This window comes from Lichenostomus cassidix, chromosome 2, assembly GCF_008360975.1.
Source record: "Lichenostomus cassidix isolate B80296 chromosome 2, HeHo_3.0, whole genome shotgun sequence".
Lineage (NCBI taxonomy): Eukaryota > Metazoa > Chordata > Aves > Passeriformes > Meliphagidae > Lichenostomus > Lichenostomus cassidix.
The window spans coordinates 58,061,236-58,077,549 of NC_139482.1; the positions used below are offsets into that span (position 1 = coordinate 58,061,236).

Sequence of the window (16,314 nt, forward strand, 5' to 3'; positions counted from 1 at the left end):
AGAGCTGCGCCCCGGGAGGCCCCTAAGTTTGCGGGGAAGGAGCTCTGTGATAGTGCAGTGACATTGTGACACAGTCTGAAGCAAAGCTGGAGAAGACTGCCGTGTGACCTGTATCCTCCTCGTGGTGTTGATGGAATAACCATTCAGTCCTGCTCTTTTCTGGCATTGCTGTACTCCAAAGCCTAACTTGAAAGCAGGTTAGCTATGCACAGGTTCATAGTATTTCACAGAAACCAAGTAATTAATTGGTTTCAGCAATACTAGATAGATAGCGAGCCCTTTCACCCTGAGAGAAGAGGTAAAGGCTGCTCTGCATCTCAAGAGGTGCAGAGAAATCACTAGTGCATCATAAAAGTGCGTGTTAGAATGTTTTGTATTGTCATAACCTTTATTTCTGCAGTTCATAGGAAACTTCAGCCTTGTCCTAGCCAGTGCTCTTTTCAGCCACTTGGGGAAAGTGGGATAGCTGTTGTGGCCAAACAGCCTAGCACCCATGAGGGCCTTAAGCTGACTGAGCTGGTGCAGTCTTCCCAACACTCATGCTTAGCCAGGGCATGATCGGCCTGCAGAAATGCACATCCATCAAACTTGTATTCACTGCCGTGAATCCTGTAGCTTTTGTGTGCTACCAGTTGGAGTTAGCAGATTAAGTGCTAGGGCGGAGGAACAGGCTATTTAAGCAGAAGACATTAGCATTTGTCTCATCTCAAATCCCTGGCTTTGGAATTTGCTTACAGAAAGAAGCTAAGCAGAAACTTTGTCTTGGATAACTATAAATAGACTTTGAGTTAATTGTGCCAAAACTGAATTGCTGTTGATTGGTACAAGACACTGGTGTATAGAGAAGTGATTTTTTTGGCTTGCAATTTAATAGAAGACAGAACACTTGGATGCTGATTTTATTAGGCATTTTGGACCCTCAGCTTTTGTTGGCTGGGTTTTAAGGGTAAAAGTGTGCTTGTTTGTAATTGAATCCCAAAGTGATAGTTGAGTTTTGAGATTCTGTTGTTTGTTCATGGGTTGCCACTTTTCTGCTTATCTTTATCATGCTTTGAAATATTCACTTACCTTTGGAAATGTTAATTTTCCTTTGTGAATGTAAAGACGATGGTAAATATGTAAAACTAAAAAATTTAAATCCAGTATTTATTTAACCAGAAGTTTCAGTGTTATAGTTGGTAGTGATGGAAGGAGAATATCAAGTGAATATGCTTTGTAAGGCTAACTAAAAAAAGAAACAACTAACAAGTTCAGCTGTAAGACAGTCACCTCAATACATTGCTTAGGGTTCCAGGTACTCTTTGTAACATTAGAGTAGAATAAGAAAAGCACTACCAGAGTTTTCTGTTACAGGAGAAAAATCTGATTCTGAAAGGGTTTTTTGTCTTGTTTTTCATAAAACCCCCAAACTCCAGGAGACTTACGAGAGGAAGAAAATTTTCTCCACAAACTCTTTTGCCATGACACTTGTGTCTTTTGTTAAAAATGGCTTGTTGGAAAATGTATGTGTTCAGAGTTATGTTTGAGTCTGTGATTTTTGAAATAAAAACACAGCAGAACTAGAAAAAAGTGTCTTCTGTAGGTGACTGCCAGTTCCTTTACAGGTGTAGCTTTTCAGTGCTGTTAGTGGTTCCTCTCTTTACTGAGGCAGAATTACATTTAAGTAGAGGTGGCTGTGAACTTTGCCTCAGCTCTTCAGTGGGCAGGGGAGAGATTCTCATAGTTTATCAGCACCTCAGTGTGATGCTGCTCACCTGCTGCAGGCAGTCCAGCTGCCAGGTGCAAGAACAGGAGTTTAGTTCTGAGGTGTAAACTGATGCAGAGAAGGACTGGGAGAGGAATTTTAAGTGGAACTGTTTTCCCTGACCACCTGCAAGGAGTAGGTTGTAAGTTTGTGTTCATGAGTGGCAGAGCGTCCTCTTAGACTGCTGTGTTCTGTCAAAGATCATAGGCAAAAAGGCACTTCCATGGTGAGCTCTCTTCTTAGGGCTGGGCGATTGACCAGATTTTGTTTTAGCTGGATGTTGTAAACCGTCAGTCATGGAGAATTCATAACCCCTTTTGGATGATTAACTACCTTTCTGGTTGAAAAGTGTTTCCGAGCGTGTGACCTGTACCTTTAGCCTATAGCTGCCTGTATTTTCTTTAGTGGGTAGGGAGAACATCTGATTCTTTTCTCCTGCATAGCAACCTTTCACATATTTGAATGCTGTTGAGCCTCCTCCCTATAGGCATCTTGTGTTTAGGCTAAATAGACCTAATTCCTAAAAGCTTCTCTCATAGGTCGTGTTCTCTAGAGCTCTGACCTTTCTTGTTCCGTTCCTCTGGACAGTATCCAGTTTATTTGCATCAATCTTCAAGTGCATTAGTATGTTTATCTAGTACAATCAAAATCATGTACAATTTTGATTAATGTGTACGAGGTAGGTTCTTTGTTGCCCTATTCAAATTACTGTTTATGAAATCTTCAAATTTAGGTCCCAGGACAGCTGAAATCTCGATCAGAGTCTGTTAGAGAATAGCACTGTCATAACTGACTTAATGTTTTTTTTATATAAGATGGGAAATACTGAAATACACTTACATGGAAAAACACAGGAAATAGTTTTTGGAATAAAACTGGTGAAGATGGAGAAGTTGAAGTCTTGGTACTAGCTTGTCCACTGTCCTGGTGAGAATAGCTTGCTTTCTGTTTCCATATTTTAATGTGTCTGAAGGGAATGCTGCTAATTTATGGAGACTCACAGTGTTTTGGGTTTTTTTTAAGGATTTGCTTTCACAGCTCATTCAGGGCCACCACTGTTGTTCATAATAACTGTTCCTAGTATTACTAATTCTGTATTGCTAAGCCAAGGATTGTCATCACACTTCTGTTATTTGCTTTTATTTTTTCCCCACTGGAGTTCAACAAATACTCTGGCACCTTTTGGTTTATTTTTTGGACATTTTAGTTGAAAGTCATATAGTTCCTTGGTTTGATTCACTGCAAAACATTGTGTCTATGCATATGCATTGAGACATTGAGAAAGAAAGAAGGCAGAGTATTACCTGGACTGAGTGGGCAAGGGGTGGCTTACAAGAGATGGCTTGTCTTTCATTTAGCACTAAGGCTTCCTTGTGCTGAGCTAAAGTATGTGCTCGTGAAACTTTAGACTTGGAATGCTTTGTTTTAGTGTTTTGTGCCGTGATAGATTTCTGCAAGTATTTTGTGCTGCTTGATCTGGTAAAGAATCCATCTTGATGCCATTTGTTGGGGCTTTAAATGATCCTCCTCCCACCCAGTATGTTAGAAACCCTGAATTTATTGGTGTATGTAACTTGAGATGTTTCAACAGTTTTAGTCATGACAAGCAGAGAAAACTTGGCCACTTCAAATAAGTGTAGGTAACACTTTGGAGAAATTAGATCAGAGTTTGATATCAGACTCGCAATAGGAACTACGCAGGAATGCATTACAATAAGAGTTCTACTAATGCTTACTTAGCTTTTCCAGATAATTTTTAGAAAGCTTTTTTTCAGAAGTAATAAGCTATCAAAGATGTTTTAAACACCTTCTCCCATGTAAATGGTCAGAGTTTGGTCAGTGAGAATTGCAGCAGTTGGCGTAGATTTGGTCTGTACAGCTTCAGCTTTAGGTTTGCTTACGGCAATTGTACAGGTCACTTCCCTGGTTTCTTTGAATTTATTTAAATGAGGGAGGACTTTACAAAGCTCAGTGTCAGGCTCGGTGTCACTGCCGTACTGTGAGTCACTGCTAGATGGCGCTGTGTGACCGTGCTTGCACCGAGATTTGTGCTGAAACCTCTCCTTGAGAATCGTTTAAAGTAACATTTCGGTTAAAAATGGCATTTTGTTGAATTTTATTTTCAATTTAGGCACTTAATTGATCCCACTACAAACGATCTCTTGGCTCAGGGCCTTGCTTTGCATTGTTTGAAGGGACTCAGAAGTTCAGAGGAAGCCCTAGCGAGTGAGGTAAAATTTTCATTCGTTTCCCACAGAAATTATTAATAATGCAGGAGCATTACATATATTAGTCTTGTGTAAATATCCTAGAAGATTATTCTGAAAGAATGAGATTCACTGTCAGTTCGAATATGGTTGGAAAGGAAATGGAGCAGTGATTTGTATAAAAGTCTTTTGAGATTAGAAGGATTTGTATGATTTTTATTAACTGATCATCACCCACATATGTTCATGCTAGTTATACGAAATCTTTATTTTCAGAATCATAGCTGGCAAAGTTTAAAATTGTTTTAACTTTTTTTCTATCTTAAAATTAGACTTTTGGTTTCAGAGTGTACTGTATAATTGTAAGCAAGTAGTTGTTCATTCATGGAAAAGATCATCTCCAAATAAAGCTTTCTGGGTGTGGTACTAAGACGCTTGCAACGTGATGCAGCCAGGGTTTTGTGTGTCCAATCAGGATGGCGTGAGGTTTTTTCATAATGATCAGCATTAGTAAGAGGTTTTCACTGTGCGGGAGGTGCAATGTGCTAAGCAGTCTGTTTCCTTTACTGTCATGCTTAAAAACTTTTTAGCAATTTTGGCAAGGCAGATTTTTATGGGTCTCAGGTACATACCCCAAGAAAGTTTGCATCTCCTAAAGATGTGGATTTTTCCAGCAAAAGAAGAGAGTTTGCTTCAGCTGCAGTTATGTTTCATTAAAAAAAAACCCCAACCAAACTCCAAAGGGTCTGTGAAGTGCAAAAACGGCATTTATGTTACCTGACTGCATGTTTTCTGTGTGCATGTGTGAAATTTTTTTTCCATTGTTAAGTGTGTTTTACTTGTTTTTTTTGGGAAGGGGGAACAGATAAAGTTGGTGAATGCTGTAGTTGTTTCTTACAGTAATGATTACATGGATTTATTTAATTGTTAGAGTATATTCTTCATGTACTTCGTGAGATCTTGCTGGTTGCTGTCTTGGATCACACCTGTACTGGTGTATCAGTGATTATTTGCGTTGTGTGTATACAACATTTCTAGTTTGACTCACCTCCTGGCACTAATTGAAATCAGTTGATAACTTTGTACTTGAAGTTCCAGGTGTGCTACCTAGCACATACTAAAGAGAAAATGTGATATTTGGCATAACAGGTTAAAAAAAAAAAAAAAAAGAAAAATATTAGCAGAAGAACTTCTCTTACAAGAAGATTCTAAAGAAATATTGAGCAGAAAAAAAAATTTGCTTTTCTTTAGCTGCAAAAACTTCATTGAAGCAATTTTTTCCACAGTTTTTTGGTGAAGCTCATTTGGATTGAAGAAGTGGTCTTAGGAATACTGTATACTAGAAGAAAATGAAAAGTAGTTTCTAGCTGTATATAACTCAAGAAGATGAAGCCATGGTGATCTGGATTGGTTTGCAATATGTGGTTGGATGGCAAAAGTAAGATGTTTGTGTTTGGAAACAGTGGTACACTAAAGAAAATCTGTTGTCTTAGGTGAAAGTTTCCTCAGTTTGGAAAAATATGCATAACTCCATTAAATATACCCATAGGTGCTGATCCCTGATCATGATGCAGATCTTCTAAAGTAGTTCAGTTTCAGTTTAACATGTTCAGGGTAACATAATTCTCTTTCTTATTTTGCAAGTTTTCACAGCCTTTGGTTTGAAGCAGTAAGGCAGCTTCTAGGATGAATTAATAACATGTAGTTGATTCAAGTTGAGATCTTTCCTCCTGTATCTCAATTAATTTGGTTCTGCAGGAAAGTGGGTTTATAAGGGAAGTAATGTTTTTGTATGAACTGATTTATAGCTTCTTACTCCTTTGCAAGAACAACCTATCAGAGGACTATTTTTTTTCTAGATATCTATGCCCAAATTGTGATTCAAGAAGGTAATTGAAGGGGTCTGCATTTTTCAAACTTAATGTTGGTGGACACAGATAAAAGGAAAATAAATGTAAACTGTAAACATTTTTCTAAGTTTTGGTATATATACAAAGGAAAAAAAAATGACTGTGGACTTGGGTTGGATTTGTTGTTTTTGTGAAACCTGAGAGACAGAAATGCCTGCTAATTAGCAGCTCACCCCTGTAAAACCTTGTTTTGAGCATTCCTAGCAGTATTTTTTTCATTTTCCTTAATACAGCCTAACTTTTTGTCAAAGCAATTCCATTCTCGCGAACATGTATTTCAGGTACCAGGAACTAAATCAGGAATACACTTTGGTGAGTGGGAAGTATGGAACTAGTTAATATCTTGTTAACATCAAGGAGTGTGCGACTTGCAAAACAAACTGGCATTTGGTGCTGAGTTGTACCCAGTTACTTTAGATACATTTTGTTGTTGAAAATACATGTGCCATCTATGTTGCAAATACATCTATCCTCAATAAACAGTTTCCTAAAATGAAGGATTTAAAGCCTGATGGATGAGATGGATTTAAGGTGCGTTTTAAATGGAACTGCTCATATAGCTTACTGTGTGCTAAAACATGTATTTTTTAACCTCTGCAGAGTGTACTGTTTTTTAGCATCAATTGCTATAGCATTGTTTCACAAATGTTTTCATAGTTACACCTTGAAAATAGAGTAGTGTCTTTGAAAATGTGAGGCTGGAATAAACAGTGAAAATACTTCTTTGGCAAAAAGCCCCCAAGCAAGAAAACTGTTAAAATGGGGCTTTCTGTCCTTGTTTAAAGGTATATTCAGCTGCTACATCAAAGAGATGATAAACAAAGGACAGCCTTGGGAATGCTGAAATATCTATCAAAATGGGCATTCAAAAATGTTTTTCACCATACATTCCATAGTTTAGGTTTCTAAGTTAAGTCTGGTTAGCTAAGTGAAAATGTGCTTGCTTTCCTGAAGCACCCCCTGGAGGTAAGGAATTCAACAGTGTTGGCTTTTTTCCTTTGATTATATGGGGAGTTCTGTTCCTGACTTAGGCAAGACACCTAAGAGAGATGCATAGTTTGAAATTGTATGAATACCTAGTTATTAATGCAGTAAGACCAAGTATTTTGTTTTAACCTTATCTTCTTTCTAATTGCATAAATCCTTTCAGTGTTTAGTCAGCCTTACAGTTCTACAGCTTCTGTGTGTATAGGTAAGCATGTGAAGCGCATTAATAAGTTACCATGAAAGTAATGTAGTCAGGGCTGACAATACAATTTTAAGTTCAGTTCAATTTTCAAGTTTTTTTATTTCTTGTTAGTTGATACTTTATTTTTTGGGTGGGCTCAAGGTTTTGTTTTAAATTCAGAGCTTCTATAGTGTACTTAGTTAACCATGAATAAGTTGATAAAAATGATCCTTGTCCCAGTTCTGCTTAGGCAAGTGTAACTGCTATACTTTTCTGATGTACCTCATGTGATAATTTTATTTGTGGATCCATACATCACCATTAAAGCAGAGAAGGAGGTACACAGTTCCTTGACACATCCTGTAGATAGCTGCAGATCTGTCCATGTGTCTGACAATAGATAGTATGTGCTTATTGGACTGTCTTGCGACCTGCTCTTAAAATGCTCTCCCTGTCTGAAAAGAAACTGATTCAGTCCAGTTCTGTATATCTACACTGTATTTATATACTGAGCAGTATCCTGTAGGCTAAAAGAGATGAAACAGAAGGTGGAGGAACCACTTGGTGGAACGACACCAGTCTAACATTCTGTGATGGAGCTGTGAACGTGTTTGTCTGGTAAACCAGCACTCTGTTTCACTGAATTCTGTCCATGATGTCAAATTCACATATGCTTTCTTTTTGTGTCTGTGGAAAGAATAAGACTATTAAAGTTTTCCTCTAATTTGATGTATTTTAAATATTCTTATTCCCTGTATGGTAGGGGTTATATGGACATGATGTTTTTGTTTTGTAAATGAAGAGTCAAACTGAAATGTGCTGTTTTATAGCAACAGTTCAGTGCAACATTAGTATTTAACTATTATATGTAGTTTTTCTTTCTGTTTGGCGATGGATGTTTCTCACTAGGAACCAAAATTATTTTAAATATAAGAGTATGATAAGATTCTGTTTACTAGGAGGAAGTAGCAGGTCGAATATATGTTTTTTTATATGTTTTTAGCTTTACACTAGACAGACTATCATTCTAAGTTTCTGGGCTGGTAGGGTTAAAAGGGAGTATAATGGGTAGTCCCACACATAAGAAAAACAAGATACTGTACCCAAGGAAGGAAAAGGCTCCTTTATTTCTACTTACACTTACAAAGACTCATTTCTCTGAGTGCTGAAAACTTCACGGGCATCTAATGGTGAACAGCTGTTGTAGAAAAAGCTTAAACTCGTGTCACTGTTGTTTATAATATTTGAATTTATAGATCTGAAGTGGCACCTGTTGTCAAGGTGCTGTACAATCTCGTTTGGCCACTGCATGCAAATCAAACTTTAATCACTTGCACTCGGGAGTCTTGTTAAACGCAGCAAATTGTGTGGGGTACAACATTCTTTAAATTTGTCATTGGCTATAATTTCCGTCATAATGTGATAATCAGTGTGATCTTATTGCCCAGTACAGAGATGAAGGAGCTAGAAGGGTATCTGGTGTGGGTGGTTTTCAAGAGAGAAAGGATTAGGCCACACTTTAGGTCTCACTTCATGGGGCCTCAGTGAGAGTGTTGAGTAACTGTACTCTGTTCTGAAAGACAGAATACTTTTGGAATTGTTATCGTCTTGATGCTCCCTGTGGAAGGTTTAGTGCCTCCATGGGAATGGTAGTTAATAAAAAGAGATAGATTCTGTTTTTGCTATCAGTAATAGAATAGTTCTTCACTTTATCCTAGTCTCTTTCAAATCTGAAGAAGAAAAAGGATCTCTTTGTCTTCTGAGTTAGAAGACCAATATCACTCTTTTCCTGGAATTGAATGCAATTATTAGTTACACTTGAGGAACAAATTGTAGTCGCTGTTGAAAACTCTGGTTTAAATGTTCCATTTCAGGGGTTTGGGATATCTCCCTATCCACTTCATTTCCTGTTGTGGTTGCCATAAAATTCCAAGTGCTTGCATTCAGCCTGGTGGTTGTACCATCACCTCATTCAGCAGCAGAAGTGAGATGCAAGGAGTGAAATTAGTAAGTGGACTGTGCATGTTGTGTGAAATTAGTGCTCTCTATTGTTTGTAAGAAAGACTGTAACTGAAGCACTTCATGCATTGTTAAATGTCAGGATTATTTCTAGGCCTCAGTATACTATATATTGACTACAAACCAAAAAACCCCACCCCTGAAAGTGTAGTGTAAAAATATCAAGTTAGAAAAAAATAACCCCAAACAGGTAGATGTTTACCCTAAAACTGTGACAAAGTAATTGTTTTACCAGGTAATCTGGGCTGAGATTGCCTTTACTTTGTTTACACTGTTCTCAGATGTATCACTTTTGCACTTATGAAAGGCAAATTTTGTGAAGTGAGCAGAGACAAATATCTAATAGGGAATGAGCCTAGTTTAGCTTTTTTTCATTGCTTTAAAAGTGAGATTATTTTGAAGAAATATATTGGTACCTTTCTTAGTATCTTAAATGGATCCTGAAATCTTTAGTGGACTCCCTTGAAAAATCTGTTGGTAGGTTGAAATAGTAGAAATTGTTCAGAAGGGTGGTTTATGTGAGGGGAAATTCAATTTTTTGAGTGAAGGTGGTCTAAGTACTTTGGTTGCAGTGATGTTTCTGTATGGGTGCTCAGAATAGATAGACCATTGTGAACTTTTTAATATAGATTTTAATTAGAGTGCTATTCCTACCACCTGCTGAAGTAGAGTTGGAATGTCTGCTGACCTGAAATGAATGCACGTGTTCAGTATTAACACTGCATGTCTGGATCCAGACAGCAATCTTTCATTTTGACATGCACATAGTCAAAGTAAATTAATATTTAAAATCTGAATACTTGAAGTTCAGCCAGAGTGCATTCATAATTATCTTCAGGCAAGTTTAAATGGAAATGCATATGCTATTTTTATGCTGTATTTACAGTATGTACAGGTAACATTTGTCATAATGGTATATAAGTTAATTATGTTAACTTGTTTTCTTCCTAATTGTGAACAGTATTTAGTCAAGGACTAAAACATTTCAGTGACAGCGTTCATATTCTGCATGGTTCAGTGTGCAGTGTGGGGTTTTTTCACGTATCTTGAAAAATTGATATAATTTCTTTTCTGATTGAGTATATACATGCAGTTAGTTTTAGAAATTATTATTTTGTTTGAGGAACGTCTAAATTGTTGCAGATTTTGTGGTCAGACAGCAAACTTCTACCTCAGAAGAAACATTTTCCAATGAATTGTGGCCTTTGAGAGATTTGATCCTGACCACAATGTCCCCTCCCTTAATTTGTGCATTAAACTTCCCAGATGAAGGTAATTAGTCTAAATATTGCCATTCCATCTATTCCTGATCACACTACAGCAAAATTATTTTAAATTGCAAGAGAGCTGCAACTCTGACAACACAAACACTTTGACACTAATTTTTGTTTGATTGTCAGTCGAGTTCAAGCACTTAAGTACGTCTCAGTGAGCACAAAACTTTAAAATGTTGCAATACTGAGGTTACTGCTTGTGAGTGCAGAGATAACAATTAGTGGCAAGAAAGCTAATTGATGTACTGCTGCATCAATTGCTTTTACATTAACATGACAGCAGGAAATCTTTCCAGTGACTCTTTTCTTTTTGTTTGTTTAGAATTAATACATAACCCTGATGATTAATGGAGGTCACGTGAAAAGATTGTAAGACTGAAAAGCCCATTCGGACATTATCTATTTTACTTCTGTTGAGACTATTAATGAACGTAGGTCCAGAGCTGTTACCTATAGAGCAGTGTTCAGCTCTATGTAGTTCAGAGAAGCAGTGTATTAAAATCTGAAGCTTACCAAGAACATAAACTTGTGAAAATCAGTCAAACAGAGTAGACTATCCCATCCCCATAAAACACCCCAATTTATTTTGAATTATAAACAAATATAAAAATGTTTGTGTTAGTGTAACTGCATCTGCCTGTGGATTGTGTTTGAATCAGAAAGAGGTGTTATCCTGATGCTGGTTTTTACTGGTAGATGTCATGTCAGTAGATTGACAGGAGAAATGTAAACACATAACCTGTAATAAGTGGACTCTGAATGGGAAGTTTTGCTGCTGACCAGTGAAGAATCTCTTTCTTCTTCTTTTGAACTCATGATTGATGACTGCTAGCTGAACAAAGAATGGGCAAACAGATTTTTTGTACTTCTTTATTGTTCCTTCATTGGATAGCTTTCCAGCTTGTATTCAAGTTTTACTGTCTAATTATAGAATTTCTTGAGTATGGCGATTTATTGGTTAAATTTTTTGTTCCATTCTTTTATTGTGTCCTATTTATAGTGTTTATGGGTTCACCTGATACCTTGCTTCCAGAAAGATTCATCTGTGGTGAAACTTACAGCAGTTTTTCTTGTTTCCTAGTTGTCTCTGAATCTGTTTTTAAGCTATCTGTGGGGCAAAAAGAGATTCCTCACTTTTTCTTGTCTTACTTGCCTCTAGAAAGAAATAAATACTGCTCTGTGTGCTTGATTTTACAGCAGGAGATGCATATGTGTGATTGCAGATCCACACGTTTTTGAGTATTGTTGGTTTCATTGTAATATGCTTTGAAATAATAATTTTTTAGCAATGTGATTTTTTCATCTTCAGGTGGAAAGTAACTGCATTTCTAATCAGCTGACTCTCTGGGTTGTCAGGAGTTTTTCTTAAATTCTTATGATGATTTTTTTGCTGTGAGTAAAAAAACCCAACAAGACCCAGCCAGGGATCAGGCTATTGGTGCATGTACTTCCATTATGCTATCTCGTTCTTATATCTGTATCCACATCTTAAGTTATTAAACATCTTAAGTTATTATTAAGTTATTATTATGGGATTCTGTTCTAACAAAATACGAGGTACCAGAATCATGTACTGAAAACATCAGTGAAGGAAAGAGAACACTGCAGGTATCAAGAGTAATAATTGTCAAGGTTTTAACTATGTCATTTCAGTAATTAGGTAATGTAAGTCTTCATCTTAATATGGCATAAATCAGCAGAAGTTACTTTTTCTAAACCACCTTTTGGTCTACTTCTTCACTGGTCTCCCAATCCCTGGTGTGAAACAAACATCACATTTCAATAGAAATTTTTCCTCTGTGTTCCCACTTTATGAAGAGAGAAGCATGTAAAGTGTGAAATGTTATAAGGAATGCTTTATAGCTCTTAAATTCAACACAGCTGTTGAATTTATGTAGATTTTTTCTTCTTGTTCCTCTTAAGCATCAGATAGTGGTCATTGCAAATATGTAACTATTAATGTCTGCCTACAGACTAGTGCAATAATAACTCAGGGTTCTCTTCAGCAAATGTTACTGTGTCTTTTGCTATGGTCTGACAGGCATGACCTACATTTAAAGAAAGCCCTCTGGGTCTGTCTGGTTCATTACTGTCTACTTGCAGATGCTTCTTCATAGATGGTTAGTTGAGATGCTCTTGCGCACCTCTAGGTTTTTTTTGCAACATTTTGCTACAGTGGTTTTGCAAATTCATTTTCTCCAGTAGTGAGTGCCTGGCTTGCTTAATAGAATTTACATGGAGCTTAGTTTTAAGCATCTTTCTGTCTTTCTAATAGCAGTATTGAGAGCATTTTCATTTTTATGTCACTGAGCTTCAGGTTGTTTTGGGTTGTAAATATGTATTTACAAATGAAATGTCCAATCTCTATTCTAAATTCTGCTTGAGAGCGTGTTTTCAGTAGACTGTTGGTAATGGTTGTGAACATAATTTCAATGCATTTCCAAACCAGTGGATTTTAATAGTAAAGGAAACTGTCTTATATTTTGTCCTTTACTACTAGCAGGCTGCTTGTTGTAATTGGCATAACTTTTAAAGGTAGTAATGATCTTTAAATTCACCAATACTGCTTATGTTTGAAATGCTAATCCAGCAGACTGTATAGTTTGTGCAATTATTAATACTCTTTGTCTGCGTTGCTTAGTAGTTGAGAGGGTAAGCAGTTCACGGGGGGTGGTGGGGGTGAACAAAAGCAGTTTGCATTTTGTCAATTTTCAACTTCGGATATCAGTAAATCATTGCAGCAGCCTTCCTTATCAGTTGTTTGCACAAAAAAATAAATGGAATGGGGGAGTACAGAAAACCTGTTAGAGTTGTGTCTGAGGGGACCATCTGCTGCAGTTCCCAGTGTTGGCAGTGTGATAAGGGATAAGCTGTGTAAACAGAGGTACCACAAAAAAAGGTAGGCCCAGTTCAGGGAGGCATATGTACGATTTGGATTTGGGTTGATAACAGCCTTAGAAAGTCAGGGATCTTAGAGTAAAACTCTGTTAAGCAGAACAGTGATGTATTTAATCTAAAACTCCAGATGTAGCTTATTAGCATGAGTTTGCCTTTGGACTAACTTCTGTAGCTTTCTTCTGATTTATTGGGACTTCTACAAACAGAAAATATGGATGAGTGGTGGGGATAATCCAAATATTAGTACAAAATGCTGACACTTTTTTGTGTTTTGGAAATGTTAATTAGCTGTTTGTATTAGTGCTTAATCAGCAAAAATAAAGATTGCCCAGCAATTAAGAATGACCAGCAATGTTAATAAATGTTTGATATTTGAGGAAGAAATAACCAGGTGGCAGAGTAAGCATGCTCATGTGATTCGTCAAAGGATAAGCTGGTAGGTGACTACTCACCTGGCCAAAGGTGTCTCTCCTGTATCTGAATTTGATGTGCGTATCTTAGACATTTGGAAAAATGTGAAACAGAAAGAGACTGCCTCTGGAATTAGCGAGGGGGTTTCCTAAGCCTCTTGTTAGTCACACAGTGGGTGTTCATTACAGCAGGATGGGGTGCAGGTGGCTGCCAGTCCAGAGAATGCTGCAGTGTAGAGAATGCTGCATGGATCAAAGAACCTCAGGTCTGTTTGGACTAAGTCAGGCACCTGTTACTAAGGCCCCTGTAAGTAGCTAGTTCCAGTTTAAGTTTCTGTGTTGGGGTCACTGATGTGTCTGGTTTTATGGTGACTGAAGTACTGGAAAATGGGGAGCAGTTTTGCCATAAAAATGAAGTTGAACTTTTTCACCTGTCAGTTTCTGGCTATTTACCACGGTGTTTAGGGGAAACATGCACAATTTGGAATTTTTTCAGTTAATGTGAGGCTTTTACTACTAAGATGCCTTCAGCTATGTGTAAGTGCTAGTAGGGATGAACTCTTTGGGAAACCATGCATAGAATAGTGTTCTGAGGGAAGGAGAGTATGATGAGCTGCTTACTACCTGTCCAGGACTGTCTCCCTTTCCATCACACAAACTCTCCTCTCTAGTAGCTACATTGAGAAGGCAATGATTTCTTTCAGTTGGCGATGATGTGTGGAAACTGAAAAGGTGCCAATACCTTTGCTTTGCTAGCTTCTGGAATGGGATGTGCCACATTTGGGGAGACTTAGCCTGCGTGGATGTTGGCCAGCAGGTATGTCGTATTGCTCCTTTGGGGTGGAGTAGTTGCTATGAACTATTACCCTCTGTGAGGGATTGATGCCTGGAATCTGAGGTGCAGAGGTTTGGAACAGGCTGTAAGCTGGAGTCTGTCTCAAACCTTTATGAGAAAGAAGGAAATTGTCAAATACAAGAAGTTTGAGCAGGGCTGACCTGCAGGTCCGTTTACTTTCTGTTGACTATATAATATGTGAAGATTTCTATTGCTTATTCAATAATAAATACTGTTACGCCAGTAACAGCGTAAATGTATTATTTTCCTAACTTTGGGATCTGGCAGCAGGTTTAAATAGCTGTGTTTAAAATATATCTGCTGCTTTCTCTGATGAATGCTCCCAGACCTTTCTGTGCAGGGCTTGACTGATGTCCCTGCTGCACATTCAAGTAAGTGGTGCCAGTCTGTGGTAAGATTTGCATCCGTGGTGCCCAGTGATGGGACAAGAGGCAGTGAGCACAAACTAAAATACAAGAAATTCCATTTAAACATCAGAAAATACTTCCTTTTTATAGTGATTTTGATCAAATCCTGTAACATGTCTCTTGAGGTGTTGAGTCTCTGTCCATGAAGACGTTTGAAGCCCAACTGACCACAGCCCTGAGCAACCTGCTCCAGTTGCTCCTGGATGAGGATGGGGGTTGGACTGGAGTATCTCCATAGGTCCTTTTCTACCTCAGCCACTCTGTGATTATACAAAATATTGTAAGCTTCAGAAGCTTGTAGATAAATAGGAAGATGTTGAGGAGGAGAAAAGACTTCTTTTTTCCTTTTTATATGAAATCTTCTGAGTTGTGGGTGTTTTTTTCTTCTGGTCGTCCTTTTTACCAAAATTTTCCTTTCTGTTTATATTTTCAATCTGTGGGTCTGCACTTGGGTTACTGGGATTTTACGAAGTGTCTTTATCCCTCTTGTGGGTGAGGGAGGCTGGTTTTCTTGCACTTATGGGAAGGTGAGGGAAGACAGAGAAGAATTTTACATAATTCTCCTTTACCTTGTGGAAAGTGTTTTCTAACTCATCTTCAGGTAGTTCTTACAAAGTTGAATTCTGTACTAACTTATTGTATTGTCTTTATCACTTTTTAAGTGAAACTGCCCAAGTCTCAGTAATAGTAAGGAGAAATGTGATTCTGCTACCATTTCCTTTGATTAAACTATGATCAAAACTTTAAAAATTATATACTTGTTTGGAAGAGTGGCTTCATGTTTTTTTCTCTCAGTTCCGGCTCAGTTATTGATTATGTGTGAAATACTACTGAAGAATGAGAAAGAATTTAAAATGAGCATAAACTACTTAAAAATAAATTTTCAAGGCTGAATGCAGCACTTCGTCTTTATTAAACCAATTGATGTTTCTTTTATACTGTTTTTGGTTTGTGACCATTTTCCTCTTTTTCTGACAGCCTTTTACGTTCGTGTTTTGAAGACTTTCACCTTTTATTGCTAGGGCTTAGTTATACTTACATTGATGCTCATCTTGGTAAAATATTATACTTTGTATAAATTTCATATTGTAAGGCTTTACACAGAACTTTGACTGAAATTATTGGGACACTTGGTAGGTGGTCGAAGTTGCTGGGTTTTGTTGAATCTTGCAAGAAGAAGATATGAAGAGCTTGTCTTTTGTTGTAGAGAATGTGTAGAAATAGTTCACTGCTGGTATATCCCTGTAGAAAGACTTAAGGTTATTTCAGAGGCAGAAAATGTGACCTGGAGAATTTAAGTAGGTACCCGGTCATCATCTGAACAAGATAAATTATGTGGATGTATTTCTACATGTTGCTAAAAATGCTGATTTAGCATATTTTCTTCCTTGTCAGCAAACATCTGGTATGCTACAAATAAT

The 16,314-nt window shown here is 37.4% G+C and overlaps 1 protein-coding gene and 1 long non-coding RNA gene across 5 annotated transcripts in view; one reads left to right on the top strand and one right to left on the bottom strand.

The window, feature by feature from the left end:
- The window catches only part of CDKAL1 (CDKAL1 threonylcarbamoyladenosine tRNA methylthiotransferase), a 395,226-nt gene that overhangs the window by 15,359 nt on the left and 363,553 nt on the right, over nucleotides 1-16,314 (top strand). The gene's annotated exons all lie outside the window — the stretch shown is intronic.
- On the bottom strand, nucleotides 7,166-14,461 carry LOC146441428 (uncharacterized). 2 transcript variants are annotated; one of them, XR_014849905.1, is made up of 3 exons: nucleotides 14,255-14,461; nucleotides 13,673-13,856; nucleotides 7,166-7,556 (listed from the first exon to the last, which is right to left on the bottom strand). It is a non-coding gene; the product is annotated as an uncharacterized LOC146441428 (long non-coding RNA). The 2 variants fall into 2 exon arrangements; XR_014849906.1 differs by lacking the exon at nucleotides 7,166-7,556 and adding an exon at nucleotides 12,754-13,416.